The sequence below is a fragment of the Gorilla gorilla genome, chromosome 5 (assembly GCF_029281585.2).
Source record: "Gorilla gorilla gorilla isolate KB3781 chromosome 5, NHGRI_mGorGor1-v2.1_pri, whole genome shotgun sequence".
NCBI classification, from domain to species: Eukaryota; Metazoa; Chordata; class Mammalia; order Primates; family Hominidae; genus Gorilla; species Gorilla gorilla.
In genome coordinates, this window is record NC_073229.2 from 28,966,161 (window position 1) to 28,993,709 (window position 27,549).

At 43.5% G+C, this 27,549-nt stretch overlaps 1 long non-coding RNA gene across 1 annotated transcript; it reads left to right on the plus strand.

Annotated features, from left to right (window-relative positions):
• Positions 1-7,061: 7,061 nt before the first annotated feature.
• On the plus strand, positions 7,062-26,067 carry LOC129534406 (uncharacterized). Its single transcript, XR_008681005.2, has 4 exons — positions 7,062-10,253; positions 10,357-10,488; positions 10,823-10,990; positions 25,573-26,067. It is a non-coding gene; the product is annotated as an uncharacterized lncRNA (long non-coding RNA).
• Positions 26,068-27,549: the final 1,482 nt, after the last annotated feature.

Sequence of the window (27,549 nt, forward strand, 5' to 3'; positions counted from 1 at the left end):
CCAAGTCTAGCCCCATCCAGATTCCCAAGGCTCATTCTCCCACCAGGCCTTTCCTTATGCTCTGCGTCTCTCATCTTCTCCCTTCAATGATTTCTTTTAGCTGCACTGACTTGACTTTTTATGTGCTATAAAACTCAGGAAGCTTCTATTGAGGGCTTAGTACGTGCCAAGCACAATTCTAAGCAACATGCATGTTTAATCATCACAAACCCTTTGAGGTCACTACTATTCTCATTCTCATTTTGTAGATGAAGAAACTGAGGCACAAAGAGGGTTAATAACTTGTTCAAGGCCCTATTACTCAATAGAGGCAAGACTGGGATTCAAACTAGGCAGTATGGCTTCTAGTCCGTATTTTTTTTCTTTTTTTTTTTTTTTTGGAGACAGAGTCTCGCTTTGTCGCCCAGGTTGGAGTGCAGTGGTGCAATCACAGCTCACTGCAACCTCTGCCTCTGGGGTTCAAGCAATTCTCATGCCTCAGCCTCCTGAATAGCTGGTACTATAGGTGCGCACCACTACACCCAGCTAATTTTTCTGTTTTTAGTAGAGATGGGGTTTCACTCTGTTGGTCAGGCTGCTCTCAAACTCCTGACCTCAACTCATCTGCCCGCCTTGACCTCCCAAAGTGCTGGGATTACAGGCATGAGCCACTGCACCCAGCCCCAGTCCATATTTTTAACCAGCATCCTACCTGAAAAAGAGCAGTAGGAATATATGTATGCATAGTGTGAAGTGATGTGTGTGTGTGAGTGTGTGTATCTGTGTGTATGAAAAGTTAAAATAAAGTTTAATAATGGGGGAAAAATCACCCCAGAAGTCATGAAATTAAAGACCTCAAAGGCCCTTTTGACTCAACATAGATAATTCTAAAGCAAATTAAAAAATTGAGGTGGTGAAATTATATGGTTTTTAGGTTTAGAATTCCAAAAGTTGAGAATCAGCATGTATTGGAAATACCATAGAACTAATGTTAATTGCAGAGTTACAGCTGGAATGAAATACTGACTTGCTTCAGGGAATGTTTTATCTCCCTGTATCTCTCTGTTTTTGTCTCAGTTTAGTAATGCTGGCTGAGTAGGTATAACAAATGAGAAGAGAGACATTTTTTGTTTCACTATTCATAGAGAAATTGGTATTTATATTGAATGGATTGAGGATTCACAAATAAATATAGTTTGTTCCAGTTTGGATTACTAATTTGGTTTGGTGGAAGCCTCTGAAGTATCCAGTTCTGTGACAGACTTTTGCCATAGAATCTAGTACTAGCGAGGATTGTTAAGAGGTCATTACCTTGACCTTAAAACATCACAGTAAGCGGGCTATTGTCCAAGATGGACGAATAGGAACAGCTCCGGTCTGCAGCTCCCAGCAGGATTGATGCAGAAGATGGGTGATTTCTGCATTTCCAACTGAGGTACCTGATTCATCTCATTGGGACCGGTTGGACAGTGGATGCAGCCCATGGAGGGTGAGCTGAAGCAGGGTGGGGCATTGCCTTATCAGGGAAATGCAAGGGGTCGGGGTATTTCCCTTTCCTAGCGAAGGGAAGCCATGACAGACTGTACCTGGAGAAACAGTACACTCCTGACCAAATACTGTGCTTTTCCCACAGTCTTGGCAACCAGCAGACAAGAAGATACCCTCCTGTGCCTGGCTCAGTGGGTCCCACGCCCACGGAGCCTTGCTTACTGCTAGCGCTGCAGTCTGAGATCGACCTGTGATGCTGCAGCTTGTGGGGGGAGGGGCATCTGCCATTGCTGAGGCTTGAGTAAACAAAGTGTCACAGTGAAAACAAAGAGGCCAGGAAGTACAAACTGGGCAGAGCCCACCACAGCTCAGTAAGGCCTACTGCTTCTACAGATTTCACCTCTGGGGTCAGGGCATAGGAGAACAAAAGGCAGCAGACAGCTTCTGCAGACTTAAACGTCCATGTCTGACAACTCTGAAGAGAGCAGCGGTTCTCTCAGCATGGCATTTGAGCTCCAAGAACGGACAGACTGCCTCCTCAAGCGGGTCCTTGACCCCTGTGTAGCCTGACTGGGAAACACTTCCCAGTAGGGGCCAACAGACACCTCAAACAGGTGAGTGCCCCCCTAGGACGAAGCTTCCAGAGGAAGGATCAGGCAGCAATATTTGCTGTTCTGCAGCCTCCGCTGGTGATACCCAGGCAAACAGGGTCTGGATTAGACCTCCAGCAAACTCCAACAGACCTGAAGCTGAGGGGTCTGTAAGAAGGAAAACTAACAAACAGAAAGGAATAGCATCGACATCAACAAAAAGGACATCCACACCAAAACTCCATCTGTAGGTCACCAATGTCAAAGACCAAAGGTAGATAAAACCACAAAGATGGGGAGAAACCAGAGCAGAAAAGCTGAAAATTCCAAAAAAACAGAGTGCCTCTTCTCCTCCAAAGGATCGCAGCCCCTCACCAGCAAGGGAACAAAACGGGACAGAGAATGAGTTTGACGAGTTGACAGAAGTAGGCTTCAGAAGGTCTGTGATAACAAACTTCTCTGAGCTAAAGGAGCATGTTCTAACTCATTGCAAGGAAGCTAAAAACCTTGAAAAAAGATTAGATGAATGGCTAACTAGAATAAACAGTGTAGAGAAGACCTTAAATGACCTGATGGAGCTGAAAACCATGGCATGAGAACTTCATGACGCACGCACAAGATTCAATAGCCTATTCGATCAAGTGGAAGAAAGGATATCAGTGATTGAAGATCAAATTAGTGAAATAAAGCAAGAAGAGAAGTTTAGAGAAAAAAAGAGTAAAAGGAAATGAACAAAGCCTCCAGGAAATATAAGACTATATGAAAAGACCAAATCTACATTTGATTGGTGTACCTGAAAGTGACGGGGAGAATGGAATCAAGCTGGAAAACACTCTTCAGGATATTATCCTGGAAAACTTCCTCAACCTAGCAAGGCAGGCCAACATTCAAATTCAGGAAATACAGAGAACACCACAAAGATACTCCTCAAGAAGAGTAACCCCAAGACACATAATTGTCAGATTCACCAAGGTTGAAATAAAAGAAAAAATGTTAAGGACAGCCAGAGAGAAAGGTCGGGTAACCCACAAAGGGAAGTCCATCAGACTAACAGCGGATCTGTTGGCAGAAACCCTACAAGCCAGAAGGGAGTCGGGGCCAATATTCAACATTCTTAAAGAAAAGAATTTTCAACCCAGAATCTCATATCCAGCCAAACTAAGCTTCATAAGTGAAGGAGAAATAAAATCCTTTATAGACAAGCAAATGCTGAGAGATTTTGTCACTACCAGGCCTGCCTTACAAGAAGAGCTCCTGAAGGAAGCACTAAGCATGGAAAGGAATAACTGGTACTAGCCACTGCAAAAACATGCCAAATTGTAAAGACCATTGATGCTATGAAGAAACTGCATCAATTAACAGGCAAAATAATGAGCTAACATCAAAATGACAGTATCAAATTCACACATAACAATATTAACCTTAAATGAAAATGGGCTAAATGCCCCAGTTAAAAGTCACGGACTGGCAAATTGGATAATGAGTCAAGACCCATGGGTGTGCTGTATTCAGGAGACCCATTTCATGTGCAAAGACGCACATAGGCTCAAAATAAAGGGATGGAGGAAGATCTACCAAACAAATGGAAAGCAAAAAAAAGCAGGGGTTACAATCCTAGTCTCTGATAAAACAGACTTTAAACCAACAAAGATCAAAAGAGACAAAGAAGGCCACCACATAATGGTAAGGGGATCAATTCACCAAGAAGAGCTAACTATCCTAAATATATATGCACCCAATACAGGAGCAACCAGATTCATAAAGCAAGTCCTTAGAGATCTACAAAGATACTTAGACTCCCACACAATAATAATGGGAGACTTTAAAACCCCACTGTCAGTATTAGACAGATCAATGAGACAGAAGGTTAACAAGGATATCAAGGGCTTGAACTCAGCTCTGCACCAAGTAGACCTAATAGACATCTACAGAACTCTCTACCCCAAATCAACAGAATATACATTCTTCTCAGCACCACATTGCACTTATTCTAAAATAGACCACTTAGTTGGAAGTAAAGCACTCCTCAGCAAATGTAAAAGAACAGAAACCACAACAAACTCTCTCTGACTACAGTGCAATCAAATTAGAACTCAGGATTAATAAACCCACTCAAAACCACACAACTACATGGAAACTGAACAACATGCTCCTGAATGACTACTGGGTAAATAACGAAATGAAGGCAGAAATAAAGATGTTCTTTGAAACCAATGAGAAAAAAGATGCAACATACCAGAATCTCTGGGATACATTTAGAGCAGTGTGTAGAGGGAAATTTATAGCACTAAATGCATACAAGAGAAAGCAGGAAAGATCTAAAATCGACACTCTAACATCACAATTAAAAGAACTAGAGAAGCAAGAGCAAACAAATTCAACAGCTAGCAGAAGGCAAGAAATAACAAAGATCAGAGCAGAACTGAAGGAGAGAGAGACACAAAAAACCCTTCAAAAAAATCAATGAATCCAGGAGCTGTTTTTTTTAAAAGATCAACAAAATAGATAGACTGCTAGCAAGACTAATAAAGAAGAAAAGAGAGAAGAATCAAATAGATGCAATAAAAAATGATAAAGGGGATATCACCACCGATCCCACAGAAATACAAACTACCATCAGAGAATACTATAAACACCTCTATGCAAATAACTAGAAAATCTAAAAGAAATGGATAAATTCCTGGACACATACACTCTCTCAAGACTAAACCAGCAAGAAATTGAATCTCTGGATTGACCAATAACAGGCTCTGAAATTGAGGCAATAATTAATAGCCTACCAACCAAAAAAAGTCCAGGACCAGACAGATTCACAGCCGAATTCTACCAGAGGTACAAAGAGGAGCTGGTACCATTCCTTCTGAAACTATTTCAATCAATAGAAAAAAGGGGAACCCTCCCTAGCTCATTTTATGAGGCTAGAATCATCCTGATACCAAAGCCTGGTAGAGACACAACAAAAAAAGATAATTTTAGGCCAATATCCCTGATGAACACTGATGCAAAAATCCTCAATAAAATACTGGCAAACCAAATCCAGCAGCACATCAAAAAGCTTATCCACCACGATCACATTGGCTACATCCCTGGGATGCAAGTCTCGTTCAACATACACAAATCTGTAAATGTAATCCATCACATAAACAGAACCAATGACAAAAACCACACGATCATCTCAATAGATGCAGAAAAGGCCTTCGATAAAATTCAACAGCCCTTCATGCTAAAAACTCTCAATAAAATAGGTATTGGTGGAACGTATCTCAAAATAATAAGAGCTATTTATGAAAAACCCACAGCCAATATCATACTGAATGGACAAAAGCTGGAAGCATTCCCTTTGAAAACCGGCACAAGACAGGGATGCCCTCTCTCACCACTCCTATTCAACATAGTGTTGGAAGTTCTGGCTAGGGAAATCAGGTAAGAGAAAGAAATAAAGGGTATTCAATTAGGAAAAGAGGAAGTCAAATTGTCCCTGCTTGCAGATGACATGATTGTATATTTAGAAAACCCCATCGTCTCAGCCCAAAATCTCCTTAAGCTAATAAGCAACTTCAGCAAAGTTTCAGGATACAAAATCAATGTGCAAAAATCACAAGCATTCCTATACACCAATAATAGACAAACAGAGAGCCAAATCATTAGTGAACTCCCATTCACAATTACTACAAAAAGAATAAAATACCTGGGAATCCAACTTACAAGGGACATGAAGGAACTCTTCAAGGAGAACTACAAACCACTGCTCAATGAAATAAAAGAGGACACAAACAAATGGAAGAACATTCCATGTTCATGGACAGGAAGAATCAATATTATGAAAATGTCGATACTTTCCAAGGTAATTTATAGATTCAATGCCATCGCCATCAAGCTACCACTGACTTTCTTTATGTAATTGGAAAAAACTACTTAAAAGAACAAAGCCCTCTCCCTCTCCCTCTCCCTCTCCCTCTCCCTCTCCCCACAGTCTCCCTCTCCCTCTCTTTCCACGGTCTCCCTCTGATGCCCAGCCGAGGCTGGACTGTGCTGCCGCCATCTCTGCTCACTGCAACCTCCCTGCCTGGTTCTCCTGCCTCAGCCTGCCGAGTGCCTGCGATTGCAGGCGCGCGCCGCCACGCCTGACTGGTGTTCGTATTTTTTTGGTGGAGACGGGGTTTCGCTGTGTTGGCCGGGCTGGTCTCCAGCTCCTAACCGCGAGTGATCTGCCAGCCTCCGCCCCCCGAGGTGCCGGGATTGCAGACGGAGTCTAGTTCACTCAGTGCTCAATGTTGCCCAGGCTGGAGTGCAGTGGTGTGATCTCGGCTTGCTACAACCTCCACCTCCCAGCCGTCTGCCTTGGCCTCCCAAAGTGCCGAGATTGCAGCCTCTGCCCGGCGGTCACCTCGTCTGGGAAGTGAGGAGGGTCTCTGCCTGGCCGCCCATCGTCTGGGATGTGAGGAGCCTCTCTGCCCAGCTGCCCAGTCGGGGAAGTGAGGAGCGTCTCTGCCCAGCCGCCATCCCATCTAGGAAGTGAGGAGCGCCTCTTCCCGGCCGCCATCCCATCTAGGAAGTGAGGAGCGTCTCTGCCCGGCCACCCATCGTTTGAGATGTGGGGAGCGCCTCTGCCCGGCCACGACCCCGTCTGGGATGTGAGGAGCCCCTCCGCCCGGCAGCCACCCCATCTGAGAAGTGACGAGCCCCTCCGCCCGGCAGCCGCCCCGTCTGAGAAGTGAGCAGCCCGTCCGCCCGACAGCCACCCCGTCTGGGAAGCCAGGAGCGTCTCCGCCCGGCAGCCACCCCATCAGGGAGGGAGGTGGGGGGCTCAGCCCCCACCCGGCCAGCCGCCCCTTCCGAGAGGGAGGTGGGGGGCGCCTCCGCCCTGCCAGCCGACCCGTCTGGGAGGTGGGGGGCGCCTCTACCCAGCCTCCCCTTCTGGGAAGTGAGGAGCCCCTCTGCCCAGCCACCACCCCGTCTGGGAGGTGTACCCAACAGCTCATTGAGAACAGGCCATGATGACGATGGCGGTTTTGCGGAATAGAAAAGGGGGAAAGGTGGGGAAAAAGATAGAGAAATCAGATTGTTGCTGTCTGTGTAGAAAGAAGTAGACATGGGAGACTTCACTTTGTTCTGTACTAAGAAAAATTCTTCTGCCTTGGGATGCTGTTGATCTATGACCTTACCCCCAACCATGTGCTCTCTGAAACATGTGCTGTGTCCACTAAGGGTTAAATGGATTAAGGGCTGTGCAAGATGTGCTTTGTTAAACAGATGCTTGAAGGCAGCATGCTCGTTAAGAGTCATCACCACTCCCTAATCTCAAGTACCCAGGGACACAAACACTGCGGAAGGCCGCAGGGTCCTCTGCCTAGGAAAACCAGAGACCTTTGTTCACTTGTTTATGTGCTGACCTTCCCTCCACTATTGTCCTATGCCCCTGCCAAATCCCCCTCTGTGAGAAACACCCAAGAATGATCAATAAAAAAAAAAAAGAAGAGAAGAGACACAGATACAGAAACACACACAGAGGGAAGGCAGCTGTATGAAGATGGAAGCAGAGAAGGGAGTTATGTGGCCACAAATCAATAAATACCAAGGATTGGCCAGGCATGGTGCTGCATACCTATAATCCCAGTACTTTGGGAGGCTGAGGTGGGAGGATTGCTTGAGCCCAGGAGTTTGAGACCAGCCTGGGCAAAAAATATAGTGAAACCCCATTTCTATCAAAACCAAAAGCAAACAAACAAAAAACCCAAGGATTGCTTTCCACCTGAAGCTGGATGAGGCAAAAGAAGATCCTCCTGCAGAGTCTTTGGACAGAGCACAGTCCTGCTGATGCCTTAATTTTGGACTTCTGACCTCTGAAATAGAGTAATTTCTTAAAAAGCCACCTAGGTTGTGACAATTTGTTATGGCAACCCTAGGAAACTAATACAATTGTGTCATTGTTTTTTTCTCTCTACTAGTTTTAAAATTGTAAGCTTTTTTTTCTGTCCTTTTAGTGGCTGCTCTAGAACTAACAGCAGGCCTCATGAATGTTTTCTAATCACAAATTTGTGTGTTTATTTCTTTTGAAAGCATTAATTGCAAGCCTATTATGTGCCAGAACATATTCTAGATGCTGGGGATATAGCAACAAGTCAGGTAAACATTTCTGCCTTTCTGGAGATTGTACCCTAGTACCAGGAAATATACAATATGCTATAAAAATAAATAATAGAATGGCAAAAAAAAAAAAAAAAAAAAGAACAAAGCTGGAGGCATCCCGCTACCTGACTTCAAACTATACTACAAGCTAGAGTAACCAAAACAGCATGGTACTGGTACCAAAACAGCATGGTACTGGTACCAAAACAGCATGGTACTGGTACCAAAACAGATATATAGATCAATGGAACAGAACAGAGGCCTCAGAAATAACATCACACATCTACAACCATCTGAACTTTGACAAACCTGAAAAAAACAAGCAATATCAAAAGGGTTCCCTATTTAATAAATGGTGCTGGGAAAACTGGTTAGCTATATGTAGAAAGCTGAAACTGGATCCCTTCTTTACACCATATACAAAAATTAACTAGAGGCATTAAATACTTAAATGTAAGACCTAACACTGTAAAAATCCTAAAAGAAAACCTAGGCAATACCATTCAGGACATAGACATGGGCAAGGACTTCATGACTAAAATACCAAAAGCAATGGCAACAAAAGCCAAAATAGACAAATGGGATCTAATTAAACTAAAGAGCTTCTGCACAGCAAAAGAAACTACCATCAGAGTGAACAGGTAGCCTACAGAATGGGAGAAAATCTTTGCAGTCTACCCATCTGAAAAAGGGCTAATATTCAGAATCTACAAAGAACGTAAACAAATTTACAAGAAATAAACAAACAACCCCATCAAAAAGTGGGCAAAGGATATGAACAGACACTTCTCAAAAGAAGACATTTATGCAGCCAACAGACATATGAAAAAATGCTCATCACTTGTCATCAGAGAAATGCATATCAAAACCACAATGAGATACCATCTCACACCAGTTAGAATGGCCATCATTAAAAAGTCAGGAAACAACAGGTGCTGGAGAGGATGTGGAGAAATAGGAACACTTTTACACTGTTGGTGGGACTGTAAACTAGTTCAACCATTGTGGAAGACAATGTGGTGATTCCTCGAGGATCTAGAACTAGAAATACCATTTGACCCAGCCATCCCATTACTGGGTATATACCCAAAGGATTATAAATCATGCTACTATAAGGACACATGCACACGTATGTTTATTGGGGCACTATTCACAATAGCAAAGACTTGGAACCAACCCAAATATCCATCAATGATAGACTAGATTGAGAAAATGTGGCACATATACACCATGGAATACTATGCAGTCATAAAAAAGGATGAGTTCATGTCCTTTGTAGGGACATGGATAAAGCTGGAAACCATCATTCTAAGCAAACTATCACAAGGACAGAAAACCAAACACCGCATGTTCTCACTCATAGGTGGGAGTTGAACAATGAGAACACATGGACACAGGGTGGGGAACCTCACACACCGGGGCCTGTCAGTGGGTGGGGGCCTGGGGGAGGTATAGCATTAGGAGAAATACCTAATGTAAATGACGAATTGATGGGTGCAGCAAACCAACATGGCACATGTATACCTATGTAACAAACCTGCACGTTTTGCACATGTACCCTAGAACTTAAAATATAATAAAAAAACCCACAGTGATATGACAATCAAACTTGTTTTTAATGCCTTCCAGGGAAATCCTTTTGTTACTTATCAAATTATTTAAAGAAAGCATTTCTTATTATATTTACCTTGGAACATTTCCCCAGAAAGGAGATGGGGCTGTTCTTGGCTTGATACGGTGCCCAGAGCTTTTTTATTTGTGTGCAGTTGATGATTGATTCTCTGAGATACAGAAAACAGTTGATCGATCTCAATAGATAAGGGAATTTACCTTTTTTCTTTTTGAGCATGAGTTACTCTATGTGCATTTTCTCATTTCATCCTCTGAACAATCTTCCTGTCACCATTTTATAAACGCAGAAACAGAGATTCAAAAGGGTCAGATCACTGGCTCCAGGTCAACTCTACTACTAAATAGAAAAGCAAGGACCAAGATTCAGATCTTTGTGACCCTCAATGCCACTATGCCATGCGATGAGGCCTGCCTCCTTTAGAGGCCAACTAATAGGTAAAATTACATATCATTTCTTCTACTGAATTTTCATAAATCCTTTAGGAAGCCTTGGTTAGATAGAAAAATTGATTATTTTCATTCCTATACTCTACTCCAGGCCAACTTGATTTTCTTGAGGAATGGCCGAATGGAAGTTGAATGGTTGAAGGTGACTGGCAAACAGAGAAACAAGGCACCAAGAACTGGCTATTTCCAAACGTGGGCAATCAGCTTCTGAATGAATAGTTCAGTGAGTGTAACTTCCAGGCTTGCTCGGGCACCATTATGTTAAGTGGAATAATCTATCTGCATCCCAGAAGACTGCTTCCCCAGAGATTTCTGGATGGAATAGGATGCCCTGTGGGCATCAGTGCATCCATGTAAAAATTCACCTAACAGCAAAATCTGGCAGTCTAAACTTAACAGTATTTTCCCCAAATGTTAGTTGCAGGCCTGTATGACAAAAAAACATGATTTGTATTATTATCGCAGAGAATTTAGGCTGAGCAAACTGGAAAAAGGGGAATCACAAATTGTCTGTTTTTTTCTATCAGTACTCACCCTTGTCCACATTTTGCCCCAAGGAATGATGCAGCTCTGGATGTTGGAAAAGACAATTCCGGCGTTTTACTCTTCTGACCAGTTTCTTCGTTTTCATAACTCTACTTGAAGAACATGTGATGTTTGCCAGTGTCTGACATTACGTACCTCACAGCTTACTGAATCTGAAAACAGGAGATAGAGATGGAAAGGTTGGTAAACTCTGAAAAAAATTGAGATGCTTTTCATCATTTAAGGGTTGCATCATAGCAGTTGGAAAAGCCAAATCCATAGTCTTGTGAATGGAATCCATCATCCATTCATTCATGCAATCAAAGAAAGCATTTACGGGGTTCTTACTATGCTTTAGTTAGAACTTCAAAGACACATAAAATATAGTCCTGTCCTCAAGGATCCCACAGTCTCACTGAACAAACAAAAATACAGCACAATAAAATGTTACATCATTTCGGGTCAAATGTGCAGTGGGTCTGGTGAGGGCACAAAGGAAGGTCAATCTTGGGTGGCGTCTTGAGAGATGGGTAGACGTTTGCCAGATGTTTTGTATGGATAGTAGAGGTGAGAGTGAAATTTCCTTGCCTGTAACCTACAGTTTTAGTCTTGTCATTGATTTCATTGATTGTTTTCTACTCTCCCATCCCTGAGGCCCCACCATCCCCCTTTAAACCAACTTAATATGTTACCGCTTTTATCATTTTGAAGCCACAAGATGTGCCTGACTCTACCTCTTACCAGCAGCTTGTGAAGGTCACTGGAGCCATATGCTTTTCTTGTTTCCAGAAAAGGAGAAAAACTAGTGTTTTGGAAATGTGGCTTTTAAATAGCTTAGATGCAAAGCCCAGAATTTGATTTTTTGGGAAAAACATGGACTGGGCTTTCGGTGAGTTAGTACTGGCCAATTTTTCACTCTCTTTCAACATCTTGCAGCTGTAAGGCTGTTTTGAGATGGTGTGTGTGTATGTATGTGTATGTATTTGTAGGCTATAGTTGGGATATATATCCTTAGAAAAACCCTGATATTTAAACCACACGGGGCACGTGAATATCTTTTTGAGAATTGGTAATGTGAATCTTTGTAAAAGGACAGTGTTTTCCTATCAAGAATAAGTAAGGGGTTGTTTTAAAAGGGGAAGCAGAAAAATAAGAAGTGTGTCTGGCACATAATAGAAGCTCAGCAAAAAAATTAATGAACCTATGCAGCTGCCCTTAGGAGGAAGAGAAGTCCTCCTAGAACTCCTTTCCAAACAGGAGAATTGGGAGTTGGTCTCCTTTCACTTCTACCAGGATGGGAACAGCCTCCTGTAATTTCAGTTTGATAAACGCAGTATTTATAGTCTTGGCTAAGAGGGGGGGAAAAGGAATTTTCCTCTGAGGCACTTGCAGTGGCTAGGCAAGGGGACACAGGCCCATGACTCATTTGCTCTTCCTGAACCCATGTGTGGTTACCCCAGTGTCTTGGCCCCACACAGGATGGAGAAACAAAAGGGAGATTTACTGCGTTTCCAGCGCCCTGTCTGTCTATTGCTTCTTTAGGTACTCACACCTTGAGGCATTTTAACTGCCCAAGGTGTCTGTGCTTATAAAACAACCTCTCAGAGCTGATTTGTCTATGGGGATACCATAAACTACAGTACCAGAAATTATATATATATACACACACACGTCATTAATTCTTTACTGGGAAATATAACACACATATAGAAAACTGTATAAAATAAATGTATAGCTTAATAAATTGTTATAAATTTAACTGCCACCCAGGTCAAGACATAGAGTACTACCAGGACTCCAGAAGCTTTCCAAGTGCCCTTTCCAGTGCAACCCCTCTCTTTCCCATAAAGGTGGTACTACCCTTACCCCATGCACCGGGGTCTCTGTGTTGGGCCTTGTGCTTTTGGGCTTCTGGCTGTCCTCCAGCCATGAACTTTCTCAAGGGGAAAGAGGTCTGTGGGGCCAAGAGACCATGCCCACCTGAGATCCATGTCTCCCTTTCTAGACCCCGTGCCAAGGACCAGGACATTGGGACTTCCTGTTCAAACGATTCCAAACCTACTTCCTGGTCTTTGTGGGCTCTTCCTTAAGTCCTTCTTCCTGACGGGGGGCCTGGAAGCAGATATTCGTAAAAGGCCATGGGTGAAGGTAGACTTGAGGGCTCAAGAGTGATACATATGAGCACCAAGGCCCTTGGGTTATGGGATGGAGCAGGGCTGGGGCGTGAGGGTAGATGGCTGGGTCTAGGGGCGGCTTCTTCCTGTGGTACATGTTACAGCAGGAAGACCCAAGCAGTCCAAGAATTCTAAGGTCCAACGTGGTTTCTCAGGTCACTATGAAGAGACATTTGTCCAAGTAGGAGGATGGGACATCTTTTTTTTTTTTTTTTTTCTTTTTTGATACGAAGTCTGGCTCTGTCGCCCAGGCTGGAGTGCAGTGGCGCAATCTCGGCTCACTGCAAGCTCCGCCTCCCGGGTTCACGCCATTCTCCTGCCTCAGCCTCCGGAGTAGCTGGGACTACAGGTGCCCACCCCACGCCGGGCTAATTTTTTGTATTTTTAGTAGAGACGGAGTTTCACCGTGTTAGCCAGGATGGTCTTGATCTCCTTACCTCGTGATCCGCCCACCTCAGCCTCCCAAAGTGCTGGGATTACAGGCGTGAGCCACCGCGCCCGGCCGGGACATCTTTTATTTAACAGCTTGTTAGTTTAATTTATAATTTTACAATATTTATACCCATAATATGCAGTTCTCCATCTGTGCTTCTACCTTAAGCCCCACAAAAAATTGTTTTTTGTCGTGCTCCAAGGAATCCTGATAATTTATTATTTGGGAGAATATCAGACATTGATCCTTTGTTTTAAACTCATGATAAGAATCAGATAATATACATTTTGAAGTGATGTCAAAGGAAAAGAATAATTCCATATGATATATATTGCAGATTTTTATTTGTATGTAAGCAAAGCAGCGTCTGAAGTATATTTATGTGTCCTCAATTACTGAATGTGCCAGTTGTCTGTTAACAGTGGGCCTGCCTACAGGTGACTATCTGGACTGTTCTTGTCATTCCCTCCTTAGTTTTCTCTGTGCTTTACTATGTCACTTGGCACTCCTATACAATAAAGTGACTTCCTCTGTTTTTAAACTTTGGATAAATGGATCACAGCATATGTTCTTTTGTGTCAGCTTCTCCCCCTCAGCATTATGTTTGAGCAATGCATCTGTGTTATTGCCTGTAGCTGTAGTTTGTAATTTGCATTGCTGTATGGTATTCCACTGTATGGATATGCCAACATTTTTCCATCCTATTAATAATGTTCACGGACAATTGTGTTGTTTCCAGTACTAGCCCATTATGAATAATAATGCTACGTAGATCTTTATCTGTTTCTGTTGTGTTTATGTGGAATTGCTGGATGATAGGTTTCCCTCCATCCCTCCCTGCCTTCCTGCCTTCCTTGTTCCTTTGTGTTGCCCAGGCTGCCTCAAGGGATTCTCTTGCCTCAGCCTCCTGAGTAGCTGGGACTACAGGCTCACAGCACCTTGCCTGCTTTGTTTTCAGCTTTAACAGAAAATACCAAACTGTTTCCAAAGTGGTCGTATCAATCGATATTCTCATCAACAAGGTATAATAGCTCCCATTGCTTCTGACAATGTTTAGTATTTTTTTTAAATGTTGACCATTTTGTACTAGGAATAACATTAGTGTGTCATCACCCCTCTAAAACATTTATGGGTTTTTCTTTTCCTTTATTTGTATATGAAGATACTGAAGTGAATATGGTAACTTGGAGTTTCAAGTTGACTGCTAATAATATCAGTAGAGGTATAGAATAGTAATATCAATAATATTTATAATAATATCCATAGTTTTTATTTGAAATATGGCAGCTAAGGGAAGATTGGTAGTCTTAGAAGATTACAGTAATAAAATCCAAGATGTAAACAGAGTCACTCCATACTGCATTTTAAAGTAACAGAGAAATGAGCTGACTGACCCAGGGATACATCGACACGCCACTAGGAAGGCAGCTGGTACCAACCTCATCCTTTCACAGGGGTGTGTGTCCCCAGAGCATGCTCTGAGCGTTGTGGCAGCACTGAGCACAAATTGCTGAATTGCCCAGCTGGGACCAGTCAGGACCACTGCAGAGGAGGGAGACCAGCTGGGGAGCCTGTCAGCCTGCAGCTCATTAGTATGGCACATCTGGCAGCATCTGTTCCTCCAGGAAGCAGCAACAGCCATGCGCTCCGAAAGCAAGGGGCATGAGCAGGCCTCTTCAGCAGAAATAGCCACAGCCTCCTCACATGCCCACTTCCCTCTCTGCCCACTGAAACCCCTGAGCTTCCCTACTTCACCCTCCTCTTGCCAATATGCTCAACCTCTTTGCCGTTTGTCCTTTTAATGCATTGCCCTGGCCAAAGCCCAGCTTTGGATGAACTCAACTGTTTACTTACTCTGCATCAATCGCCCAGCTATTGAGCATGGCTGGCAAAACCACACACCCTGCAGATGGTGCCACTGCAACCTCAGGGCCACCAATGCCATCTAGACCCTTGTTACTGTCAGGCAGCCTTCTGTAGTTCCCTGGCCAGCTCACCCTCCTCTTCTCCTATTTTTCTAATTAAAATGAGAGTAGATTATCTTCTGCAATGCTACATTGAATGGGGCCTAGTCTAGAAACAGCAGGCTGTTGCAGTTTATACACAGCGGATGTTTCAAACTTTCCCCATGTTTTTCAATGTCTCTGGTTTTATTTCCTGTCTTTCTTCTGAGCCCCAATCTTAAACCCTGCTGTTAACCTCAGTAGGCAGTCTCCCCACCTGCTCCACAAAGAAAGCAGGGGCCCTCTGAAATGAACTTCCTCAACTTCCCTCCTCCACATCTGCAGATTCACTTCACATTTCAACTCATCCCTTTTTCCTTCCCTCATCCTTGTAACAATAAGGAAAATGTGTCCTCTCATGCCCAAGTGAATCCCTCCACCTGTCACCTGCCACTGAATGCCATCCTGTCTTGCCTTCTACGGGACTTTTCTCCATATATGACCTCTCTCCTGACTTGCTCCCAGCAGTCACCGCTTTCCTTTAAGACCCCGAAGTCAGGTTTTCCCCTAGCTGACTGAGTCCTTCAGCTCACACGGCCTTCATCCAAGCAGGGCAGGAGGGTTGAATTGTGTACCCCCAAATTCATATGTTAAATTCCTAACCCCCAGTATCTCAGAATGGGACCTTATTTGGAAATAAAGTCATTGCAGATGTAATTAGTTAAGATGAGGTCCTACTAGAGCAGGGTGGGCCCCTCATCCAACTGGACTGATGTCCTTATAAAGAGGAGCAATATGGAGAGGAAAGCTGATATGAAGAAACATGGGCAGATTCTTTCCTTACAGCCCTCTCAAGCCACCGACCCTACCGACCCGTTGGTCTCTCCCAGCCTCCCGAGCTGTGAAACGATCGATTTCTGTTTAAGCCCTGCAGTCTGTGGTGCTTTGTGACAGCATCCCTGGGAAACTGCATTGGAATTCTGCTTACTGACTTTTCCATCTTATGCAAGTTAGTTTGTTTCCCTCTCTAAGCTTTAATCTCTTCATCAAGAAAAGGAGACACAAGAGCACTTACCGCATGAGATTTTTGTGAATATTAAATAAAAAGAAGGAAGTAACATGTTAATCACAGTGCCTGGCTGTATTAGTTTGCTAGAGCTGCCATAATAAAATATTACAGACTGGGTCGGGTGCAGTGGCTCACGCCTGTAATCCTAGCACTTTGGGTCGGGCGCGGAAGAAATTCCAGTTCCTCCGTTTTCACTGGTGACAGTCTGGTGCTTGCTTTCTCTCCCTCACCAACCGGGCTCTTCCCAACATCCCTTGTTCTAAATCCTTTTTCCTAAACCCAGTGGACCACTTTGAGTCTGCCTTTACTTGACATCTCTGCAAGATTTCACACCATTGACCATGTTTCCCCTTTTAAATGATGCTCTTTCCTTGGCGCTAGTCTGTCTGGGTGTTTCTCTTCACCTCCCATCACGGCACTGAGTCTCCAGTTCTGTCCTCAGCCTCCTCTACTTTCACCACCTGCAGCCGCAACTTCAGTTTCCACCTACAGCTTCAGGACTCCTGAACGTGTCTCTCCAGCCCAGGCATTCTCTCCAGCTGGCCCTGGACAGCTCCCCGTGATGCCCCTCTCCCACCTTGTGCTCCACCTTTCCAAAAGACACACCCCATCTGTTAATCCAAATGGATATTTTCAGCTTTGGTCTCCTCTCAGTGAATGGCACCACCACCCACACTAGATGCTGGGCCTCATCCTAATGGTTTCCATTGTCCATCTTCCCCATGGCCTCATCCTAATGGTTTCCATTGTCTATCTTCCCCATGGCTTTCAAGATATCCTCTCGATGATGCCTCCTGCAGTGCTCTTGTACCTCTCCATTCCTCTCTGTCCCTACTGCTGTCATGTTCAGGCCACTTCCATTCTCATCTGGATTACTGCATTGGCCCTTGAGACTTGGCTCATCTCTCTATAACCCTTTCTTCATGCTGTAGCCAGAGCTGATGTCTCTAAAATGTCAGCTGTGTCATGTGAGTTCCCAATCTCTAAACTTTTTAGTCAGCTAATGAAATTTTAATATTATGGAATTACTATGGAAATGTTTTAAGTTTGATAATGGTATTATAATTTTATATTATATATTATATATATATATTTTAAAGAGTCCTTGTCTTTTGAAGATTCATACTGAGTATTTGCAGGCCAATAACCCAGTGGGGTGGGGAAAGTGGGGAGACATAAAACAAGGTTTTCCATGTGCTGAGAATTATTGAAGCTAGGTAATTGATACTACTCTTTCTACTTTTGAAACGTTCTACAATAAAATGTTTTTAAAAGAAAATCCCTAAACTCAAGCAAAACAAAAAGTACTGCAATGTCTTTCTTATTGTTCTTAAGACAATGTCCAAAATTCTTAAGGTGACTCATAAGGCCATGCATGGTCTGGCCTCTGTCTACCTGTTTTTCAAGTGCAGGACCCCCAGGACTTATTGAAGGTTTGTGAAGTGGATGGATGGATAGATGGATTAGTGGGTAGATAGATGGATGGGTAGATGAATGGATGGGTAGATGAATGGATGGATGAATAGATGGATGGTTGGTGGATGGGTAGATAGATGAATATCTAGATAGGTGGATGGATCAATGGGTAGATATATGATGGATGGATGGATAAATGAATAGATAGATGGTGGGTGGATGGATGGATGGATGAATAGAAAATTGGGTGGATTGTTGAATGGATGGGTGGATTAATGAACAGATGGATGGGTGGATAGATAGTGGATGGATGGCTGAGTAGATGGATGGTGGATGGGTGGATGGATAGGTGAATGGGTGGGTGGATGGATAGATGAATAGATGGATGGGTGGGTGGGTGGATGAATGGAATGATGGATGGATGGATATATGAGTGGGTAGATAGATGGATGGATATATGAGTGGGTAGATAGATGGATGGATGGCAGATGATTGAATAGATGGATGGGTGGATGGATAGGTGAATGGGTGGATGGATGGATAGATGGGTGGATAGAGGAATGGATGGATGGGTGGGTGGGTGAATGGAAGGATGAATGGATGGATGAGTGGATGGATGGATGGGTGGAAAGAGAATAGGAAAGGATCCTATGTTCCTACCCTCACTCTGCAAGTAACTTTCTTTGAGACCTTTGACCTCTCACTCTCTTTGGATCTCAGTTTCCTCATTTGCGACGGGAAGAGTAAACAAGCTCATTTTTTAGGAGAAAGGTGCCAATTTTAATTCTTTTATTATTTTGGAAGTCACGGTAATATTTGTTTTTAAAAATTGTTTCATTGTTAAAAAATAAAAAATTTACATCTTCTGGATTAGGTGACATTTCAGATCCTTCCCAACTGCAATAGACTGTGATTATAGGGAGGTTTTACAAGTTAAAACATATGGATTTGGAGAACACACAGCACAGATTTTTCTCAAAAATCCTGATTTAATAAAATTTATTTTTTTCTAGTAAAGGAACTTGTTATAGGACTTACTAACACAATTCAATTTGTAAGCCTTTTAAAGACACCCTTATAAAACATTCGCAAATTAGAAAAGCAGTCTTTTCTTGGACCATATGTTGAGATTTGGGGTTTAGAAGTATGCTCACTGTCCACATGGTGCAAGCAAGCACTCTACATAAACAGGATCTTTGGATGAGGAGATCCTTGTGGATTATAACTGTGGCTGCTCCATCTTTGTTACCCCAGCTCAGCGCCTGGTGCATAGTAAGTGCTCAGTAAAATTTTGCTTTAAATGAGGACCTAGGATGAAGAAGACTCTCAGTGGGGCTCTGTTAGAATTTTCAGTGATAGGAAAGGAAAATAACTTCCTTCCAAAGAAAGGAGTGGGTGGGGAGAAAGCTAGAAATATGGATGAAGGAAGGCGTACTCTTGGCCCAGGCATGGGTAAAAATGGTAGGGCTTCTGCCTGTAGGGTGTTTCTCTCTATAGATTGAAATAAGCATGATTGAGCAAGGCAGCTTTTATGCCCCCCTCAAAACAGCCTAGGTTCCTGATTTCCTGGCTAATCCACTTCATTTCCTACACTGAGGCTTGTGGACCATCCAGTCTATGTTTTTTCTCATCTCTCTTTGGATGTTTCTCTAGTCTGACATCTGACCCAGGTTTTCCAAACTTCTGTAACTCCCATTCAACCATGTGCAGCTGGCAGCGCATGATGGTATTCACAGCAGGAAGAACTGTGGCCTGCAAGTCAGGAGACCTGGGCTCTACTCTCAGGTGTGCAACTTCAGGCAATTCAGCCATTCCTAAGTCTCAGTTTCCTCATGCATAAAATAAAGAGATCAGACAAAAATGCATCCTCAGTTTTGTATCTTATTTAGGTTATAACCTGGATATATAATTAGTGGGATACCAGAAAAGGCCTTTATCAGTTATGAATATTATAAATTGAGTGAAGCTCTCTGGTTAGCTTGTCGCCAAATGAGTAGTGTCCTAAGGGAATGGAGACTGATCTAGCTCTGTCTCCCTGATGGTTCTGCCTTGGGGTAATTCTGGGCCCAGGATCAATGCAACCAACAGAGCTACTTCCTGGGCTGCTAACAGTATCTGAAGCAGAGGTCTGTAGAAACTACAGAATCACTGACTTGTCTTCCTTAGCAACTTTATTTCCTCAGGCTGTGGAGCCCTACCAAGATTTTGCTTGACAGTTAATGAGGGAGTCCTTCTACCACGTTGGGATTCACACAGTTTATTTTGGTAGGTAACTAAGGCAGACAGAGATCATTAAACCCTTCATAAAACAGCCCATCAGCCACCTGCTTGCAGAGCAAAAGGCTGCTCTTTGGCAGGAAAGATTGTGTTCTTCAGCCCACTCTTGGGTCCCATGCAAGATTCTAATGAGGTTGCCTGTGAAAACTTTTTGGTTATGATACATTTCTTTCCACTTGTATAAAAGCAACCAATAAATACCAGTGATCTTGTCAGGCCATGCCAAAGAAGAATTTGTTGGGGATTTAATATCCCAATGCATTGGACATACTTGAATTTGGCTGAACAGCCAAATTGGGTGGTTTGGCTCAATTTAACCAGTTTAAATGTTGTTGGTGTATAGCTTTGCAAATGACTTTGGTTCTTACTGAATGACCACTGGAGGGGATTGGCTTATAAATGAATTCACAATCCTCAGGTGTGTTTTAAAGATATACAAAACAAGCCTCTCCTTTGTTGTAAATGGGCAAGACTCAATAAAGAGAGTGAGATGAAAAGAGCTATTCGTTCATCTGTTAGGGCATCCAAATATGCACCCAGAAGGCATAGCAACAAATAATTCATGCTTTAACATGTTCTACGAACAGCAAGATATTCCAAACTACTGCCAACCACCTGACCAGGAAAAAGGGCATGGTGGTGATCATGAAACAATTGAGGGTAAAAGGCAGGGTTATAAGTCCTTTAAACCCTTTTGAGCTTAGGTAATGTCTTGCTGGGCATGTGGCTCTGATTCTTTCTCTGGTCTCTGCCAGCAGATTTTTAGGAATCTCCTGGCAGAAGAGCATTGTTTGTGGCACCTTCCACTTCTGCAGCACTCTTGGATGCTGACTATTTACAAGGACTTTCAACTGCCTCCTTCACCCATCTGGTATTAATTTTTATTTCTTCATTATTGAGTCTCTGATTCATCTCTACGCAGACCTTTGAGTTTCCTGAAGGCTTTGCTTCCCCAGACAGGGTGCCCCACCCAAGTAAGTTCACTTGCTGTTTGCTTTGAGGAAAGTCAGGATCTAGAGTTCCCCAGCTCAGAGAACAAGACTATGACTCACTTCATCATCAAAGTCAGGATGGAGAGGATTTCCTTCATCTCCCTTTACTCTCACTCCCACGTCTGATCGTCTCATCGGTAATGGGGTCTTGGCATTTCTAGCTTGTAGGATCTCCCAGCTCCCTTCATTCTGTCCTGTGTCTCCATCTCAGTTGCCTCTGTCTTAGCTCACAGTCTCTCTCCCGGACTGTTGCAATTGTCTTCATATTGTATCCTAAAGGCAATGGGGTAGGCTTGGAAATACTTTCATTGGGAATTAACTCGATCACATTTTCTTGCATAAGAATCATACTGAAAATAGTCACTAATTCATTGAAGGGGCAGTTGAAATGGAGGTGGAGAGAAATCCATTATAAAGCTGTACTCCAGGTGAGAATTATAAGGAAGGTTCGGATTAAGCTGGAGACAGGGACAGTGAAGAGGAGAGGAAATGGATATTTAGCAAGGAGAACCGAAAGAGCATAGTAACTGATTTGAATTACAAGGTGAGAGAGGGAGCCGTTGGTAATAAATGTCTCCTGGATAAAACCTTTGGAGACTGCATGGATGCTAGTATCATTCTGAGAAAGAAGAAATTAAGAATTAAGTCTATGGGGGAAATGGTGAATTTGAATGCGGCATGTTAAGTTCCAGTTTCATGTGGAGACTGTCCAATGGGGAGAGAATCTGTAAGCAGTTATATATCCCAAGTCTGAGATTCAGAGAGAGAGAATGCTGAAGACAGAGATTTTATAGTCATGAGCTTAGAGCTGGCAGTTAAAGCAAGAGAGCTTATAACATCTGCCAGACAGAGCTTGTTAAATCAGATAGGGGGCCAGGCACGGTGGCTCACGCCTGTAATCCCAGCACTCTGAGAGGCCAAGGCGGGCAGATCACCTGAGGTCAGGAGTTTGAGACCAGCCTGGCCAACATGGTGAAACCCCGTCTCTACTAAAAATACAAAAATTAGCTGGGTATGGGGGTGCGGGCCCGTGATCCCAGCTACTCGGGAGGCTGAGGAAGGAGAATTGCTTGAAACTGGGAGGTGGAGGTAGCAGTGAGTACTCCAGCCTGGGCTATAGGGTAAGGCTCCATCTCAAAAAATAAATTAAAAAAAAAAAAAAAGAGATAGGAAGATGGTAGGATCCTGGGGACTATCACTCCTAGAGGGCCACACAGAGGAGAGAGGCCTGAAGGAGATTCAGGATGGTGCGTTATTACACAAAGAACAGAGGAAAGAACTTGACAATTAGATTATGGAGATTCTTGAGATCAGTTTCAAGAAAATGATGGGGACAGGCGCCAACTGCCGCTGGGTTGACTTGTGAATGAGAGATGAGAAACTGCAGACAGAGTCTAGACTTCTCTTTCTAGAAACTTGGCTGTAAAGAAAAGATGATAAACGGGAAACGGGTGATAGCATGCGTGGCCAGTGCACCCGAGAACAGGAAGGCACATGTGATAGTTAATTCTATGCGTCCACCTGACTAGGCCACAGGATGTCCAGACATTTGGGCAAACATTATTCTGGGTGTTCTGAGGGTGTTTTGAAATGAGATTAACGTGTAAATCAGTAGACTGAGTAAAGCAGGTGGCCCTCCCGATGCAGGTGGGCCTTGTTCAATCAGTTGAAGGCCTGAATAGAACAAAAAGGTGGACCTTCCCCAGAGCAAGAGAGAAATCCTCCTGCTTGGTCGTCTTTGAACTAGAACATTGGCTTTTTCTCACCTTCGGACTTAAATGGAGATATCAGATCTTCCTGGGTCTCAAACCTGCTGGCCTTTGTGCTAGAGCTATGTGATCCACTCTCCTGGGTTCCAGAGCCTCAGACGCAGACAGGAACCACACCATCAGCTCTCTTGGGTCCCCAGTTTGCCGACTCATTCTGCAGATCTTGGGACCTACCTGCCTCCATGATCACATGAGCCAAGTTCTTACAAGAAATCACTTTCTAAATATATATGTGTATCCTATTGGTTCTGAGAACCCTGAGTAATGCAGCACAAAATGGAAAAGAAAAGAGAAAAATAGAAAAGAAGGAAGGAAGGAGGGGTGAGAGGAAGGTGTGGAGCGGGGGATGAGAAACACAGCCTCTGTGCTTTGCAAGTGTGGGGAGACAGCGGGTCACTGCTTCATTGTGATCGCTGACGGCGTTGATGACTCATTCATGTTACATAATTAGAATTTACCTTCAGACTTTGCTGTCTTACCATTTCGTCTCATAGAAACAAGACTTCCTAGCTTGGCTTGTTTTCTTGTTACTCAGGGGCTGTTGCTAGCATAAGGTCATACTTAGAAAACTGAACCCTCAATAAGATTACTCAGAGACTTGGCAGCTTTTTCCCTGGCCATTTTGTCTTTAAGTTAAAAAAAAAAAAAAAAAAAAAAAACCACAGCTCACTCTTCTAAAATGACATTACACATCACTTTGAAATATGTCCTGTAGGCTGGCCCTGAAATGTATGGTCTTTCTGGACATTCATTGGAGAGAAGCTTTGTTTTTAAAAATGTAAAAAAAAAAATTGTTTTACTCTAAAAGAGCGTCTCTGATAACCCAGTTTTTAGGAAACTATTGGCTGAAAAGAAACAACAGGAGAGGTGAGAATTTGTCCAGTTTATACCTAATTCATTTCTGCCATTATCCCATTCTGGGATAACTTCAGAAACCACGAGGGCCATTTAACCAAGAGATTTATTGGGCCTTAGAGTTCATTATGTTTCTGCCTTGTTTTTATAATGCTTTTGTTATAATATTAAAGTGACAAAGATAAACAACTTTATTTGTGGTTGTGCAGATGCCATGTGGAATATCTGCCCAGCTTGAAAAGATTCCCCTGGCTCTTCTGCCCACTCAGAACAGCGGGACCCACATTTCAGCTTGGACAACATGACCAAGCTCTGCTGTTCCCAGCTGCCTGGCCCAGGCTGGGTGCCTGTCCCCAAGTTCAGGGCCAACGCCCTTTTCTGGGAATGGGGAATCAAAGCAGAAAAGCATCCTGTGTACTCACACTCTCACACACCCACACACTCACATGCACACTCACACACACTCATGTATTCTCACATGCAGTCACACATGCACACACACACTAACATGTACACTCACACACTGGTACACACTCATACTAACAAGCAAATAATCACACACACTCATGCACACTCACACACTACATGCACACTCACACTAACATGCACACACACTAACATGCACACTCACACACTAACATGCACTCACACACACTAACATGCACACTCACACACTAACATGCACTCACACACACTAACATGCACACTCACACTAACATGGACACACACTCACTAACATGCACACTCACACACACTCACACTAACATGCACTCATACACTAACATGCACACTCACAAACTGATGCACACACTAACATGCACACACTCATACTAACATGCACACTCATACACAAACATGGACACACACAAACATCCACACTCACACACTCACACTAACATGCACACTCACACTAACATGGACACACACTCACTAACATGCACACTCACACACACTCACACTAACATGCACTCATACACTAACATGCACACTCACAAACTGATGCACACACTAACATGCACACACTCATACTAACATGCACACTCATACACAAACATGGACACACACAAACATCCACACTCACACACTCACACTAACATGCACACTCACACTAACATGCACACACAGATGCACACACACTAACATGCACACACTAACATCCACACACTAACATGCACACTCACATGCACACTAACACACTCACATGCACACTCACACACTCACATGCACACACACACTCACACACTCACATGCACACTCACACACTGGTGCACACTTGCACTAACAAGCAAATACTCTCACACTCACGAACTCATGCACACTCACACACACTCATACACACTAACATGCACACATGCACACAAAGTCAGTCTGTCTCCAACTGTGAATTTGGTCGCTATGAGCTTCCACCTTTACCTGTTGTGAGGATTGAATAGAAGAGAGGAAAAAAATATTTCAAGAAAGAAGATCCAAATAGAAGCAGCAATGGGTGACAGGCCCTGTATCCTTGGCTGTCCTGTGGTCTCCCAGCTCCTGGATGCTGTCCCTTCTGGGATCACGGCTGCACTCCTGCCTACTGTACCATGAGATGTGTCCTTCTTCTTACAGTGACCACGCCCTGCCACTCTTTCTCCCCCAGCCCACTGCCAAGCTGAGTTGAACTGTATTTTGTTACTCACAGTCCAAAAAATCCTAATTCATTAGGTTACGATTTTAAAAATAAAAATATATCTTTCTTGGGTTGTATCATAAAGAATCAGGTTTGAGAATTTTGATGGTTGTGGCTTGGGAAGTGAGAGGGGGAACCTGGTCTTCTAATTAAATAACCTATACTCTCTCGCCTTTTTCTTATCCCAGGAAAGCCTCAGGAACTTGTTGCAATAGGGACTGCCATGCCCCGTTGCACTATTGGTGGAAGAGAGGTCCACACAGTGCCTACGATGAGCGATTTGTTCATATCTATCCAGACTGCAGGTGCATACAGCCACTCATCCTCAAATGCCATCTTCAGGAGTTTATGCTGCACACAGACTGGCACATGTGCAGGAAGACATAGTGCAGGGCTACTTGCTACAACATTGTTGGTGATGGCAACATATTGGAAGCAACCTGAATTTTTGTTAATAGAGGATTGGCTACATAAATGATGCTAATCTATACAACTGGAGTACTATGATGCCATAAAAAAGAATGTACAAGGTCTTTATGTTTGGAAAGATCTCTAAGATATAATGGTGAGTGAAAAGTGTAAGATGCAGAGCACTGTGTTTTACAGGCTGTCATTTGGGGGCTGACAACATCTATTCAAATGTGCTTTCATATATATTTTCAGCACTTTGGAAGGAAAAACATTAAATCAGTACCAATGGTTTACTTGTGTGTATGAATGTGTGTATGGCAGGGGTGGGGTGGGGGTAGGTGGCTTAGGTACAAGACAGGAATAGCAAAGAGACTTTTTAACCATATACCTCTTAAGAGGTTAAAAAAAAAAACCTGTTGAAGCATGTGTTGTTAACCATGACAGAGAGAGAGAGAATGAAGGGAGGGAGATAGGGAATGAAAGAAAAAGAGGGAGGGAAATGGAGGGGCAAAGAAAGGAAGGAAGGAAGAAGGGAGGGACAGAAGGAAGGAGGGAGGGACAGAAGGAAGGAGGGAGGGACAGAAGGAAGGAGGGAGGGACAGAAGGAAGGAGGGAGGGAAAGAAGGAAGGAGGGAGGGAAAGAAGGAAGGAGGGAGGGACAGAAGGAAGGAGGGAGGGACAGAAGGAAGGAGGGAGGGACAGAAGGAAGGAGGGAGGGAAAGAAGGAAGGAGGGAGGGACAGAAGGAAGGAAGGAGGAAGGAAGGGAGGGAGGGAGGGAATTGGCTCTTTCCTGAAGCTACAGCTTAACAAATAAAAGCGAAGGCCACCAGCAGCGATGGTTTGAGAGGTGAAGGACGACGTATTCATGACTCCGAGAGCTGGTTCCCTGCGCATAGTGTGAGTGAAAACCTGTGTGCGTTACATCACAGAAAGCTATTCAAAATGCCATGAGCCCAGTGAAGTCTGCAGGACAGACATACAATTGCTTGCAAACAAGTAGCAGGACAATGAGCTTTGTTTTGTGTTTATCGGCAGATTTTCTTTGCCTCTCAAGGGAGCTGGGAGAAACTCAAGTCTGAAACTCAAACCCATCTCAGTCATTCCTTTCCCTTCAACTAGACCTGAACCTCAGGAGATCTGGAGTATGTGCTGAATTCTACTGGGAACTGAGCCCTCTGAATATTATTATTGTTTTGCTAATACTTTTTGCTGGAAAGTACATCAAACCAGGATGTGTTGTACCTCTTGCTTTGCCAGACTATTTAAAAGCAAAAGTGACCAGATATCCAACTTAAGGCTGATCCAGGTTTTTCATGATCTAGCCAGGGGAGACAAAGCTTCCAGGAAAGTCTCTAGGGAAGGCCAAGGATTTTAGAAAGTATCTGTGGACAAAGAAATGCAATGTTAGTGGGCTAATTTCCATAATCAAATGAAGCTGATGCAAGTGCTTTGTGAATTGATGCCCATCAACGAGAGACTGGATAAAGAAAATGTGGCACATATACGCCATGGAATACTATGTAGCCGTAAAAATGAATGAGTTCATGTCCTTTACAGGGACATGGATGAAGCTGGAAATCATCATCCTCAGCCAATTAACCCAGGAACAGAAAACCGAGCACCACATGTTCTCACTCATAAGTGGGAGCTGAACAATAAGAATACGTGAACACAGGGAGGAAAACATCACACAGCAGGGCCTGTTGGTGGGTCGGGGGCAAGGGGAGGGAAAGCATTAGGACAAATATCTAAT